At 43.9% G+C, this 1,793-nt stretch overlaps 1 pseudogene; it reads left to right on the top strand.

The window, feature by feature from the left end:
- The first annotated feature begins 1,021 nt into the window (after positions 1-1,021).
- On the top strand, positions 1,022-1,454 carry LOC115940810 (large ribosomal subunit protein eL42-like; annotated as a pseudogene).
- The last annotated feature ends 339 nt before the right edge of the window (positions 1,455-1,793 follow it).

Below are 1,793 nucleotides of genomic sequence, written 5' to 3'. Positions count from 1 at the left end.
GAGAGCACATGAGAGGGGGGAGGGTCAGAGGGAGAAGCAGACTCCCTGCCGAGCAGGGAGCCCGATGCGGGACTTGATCCCGGGACTCCAGGGTCATGACCTGAGCCGAAGGCAGTCGCTTAACCAACTGAGCCACCCAGGCGCCCCCAAAACACATTATTTAAATTTTATATCTCGACAGTTAGCCTAGAAATAAGAGAAAAATGGAGCTCACTTCGAAAGACCCTCTTAAGAAAATGGAAGGACATGTCACAGACTGGGAGAATATATTTGCAAGTCACAGATCTGATAAAGGATATATCAATTCACAAAGAACTCTTGAAACTTGGTAATAATATCCTCCACAAAGATGGACAGAAGATTTCAACAGTTCACCAAAGACGGCACACAGATGGCTAGTAGATGATCAGCATCATTAGTTATTAAGGAAATGCAAATTAAAACCACGTGAGATGCTACTACATGCTTATTAGAAGGGCTAAAGTCAAAAAGACGATCAAGTTTTGGCAAGAATAGGGAGCAACTGGAACCCTCAAACACTGCTGGTGGAAATAAAACATGGTACAACCACTTTGGGAAATCATTTTGCAGTTTTTACAAAGGTAAATATACCCCTACCATATGACCCAGTCATTCCGCTCAGTTGTGTACCCAAGAGAAAGTGTTACCATGCACAGACTTGTGTATGAATGTTGCTAGGAGCGTTATTTACCATATCCCCCAAACTCAAATGTCCATCATAGATGAGTGCTTAAAGAAATTGTAGGGGCGCCTGGGTGGCTCCCTCAGTTAAGCCTCCAACTCCTGATTGCGCCTCAGATCACAGTCTCAGGACCTCAGTGCCATGAGATCGAGCCCTGCAGCGGGCTCCATGCTCAGTGGGGAGTCTGCTTGAGATTCTCTCTCTCCCTCTCCCTCTGCCCCTCCCCCCACTCATGCTGTCTCTCTAAATAAATGCATAAGTAAGCAATCTTTAAAAAAAAGAAATTGATCTTTCTGTGCCGATAGCACTCTCGCAAACATGGTGAACGTTCTTAAAACCCGCCGGACTTTTCGGCAAGAAGTGTGGCAAGCACCAGCCCTACAAAGTGACACAGTACAAGAAGGGCAAAGATTCTCTTTATGCCCAGGGAAAGCAGCGTTATGACAGGAAGCAGAGTGGCTATGGTGGGCAGACTAAGCCGATTTTCTGGAAAAAGGCTACAACTACAAATAAGATTGTGCTGAGGCTTGAATGTGTTGAGCCCAATTGCAGATCTAAGAGAATGCTGGCTATTAAGAGATGCAAGCATTTTGAACTGGGAGGAGATAAGAAGAGAAAGGGCCAAGTGATCCAGTTCTAAGCTTCATATTTTGTTATTATTATGAAGACAATAAAATCTTGAGGTTATGTTCACTTCATTTGGTTGCAGTTGGTCTTTTAAGAGGGAAATAAACTAGTGCCATCAATAAAATTCCCCTTGTGGGGCAGTTTAAAAAAAAGAAAAGAAATTGAAGTATATCCATGTAGTGGACTACTATTCAGCAATAAAAAAGAATGAATCCCCAATACACATAACAACATGGATGAATCTTGAATAATTATGCTGAATACAAGAAGACAGATTTTATTTTTTATTTATTTTTTTTAAAGATTTATTTATTTGAGAGAGCTCAAGCAGGAGCAGGGGGAGGGGCAGAGGGAGAGTGGCAGGGGAAGCAGACCCCCATCGAGCACAGGGCTCCATCCCAGGGCCCTGAGATCTTGACCTGAGCCGCAGTCAGATGCTTAACCGAACTGAGCCACCCAGGCG

The sequence above is a fragment of the Leptonychotes weddellii genome, chromosome 14, assembly GCF_054177405.1.
Source record: "Leptonychotes weddellii isolate Sample4059 chromosome 14, ASM5417740v2, whole genome shotgun sequence".
NCBI classification, from domain to species: domain Eukaryota; kingdom Metazoa; phylum Chordata; class Mammalia; order Carnivora; family Phocidae; genus Leptonychotes; species Leptonychotes weddellii.
This window is presented reverse-complemented; position numbering and strand designations above follow the sequence as displayed.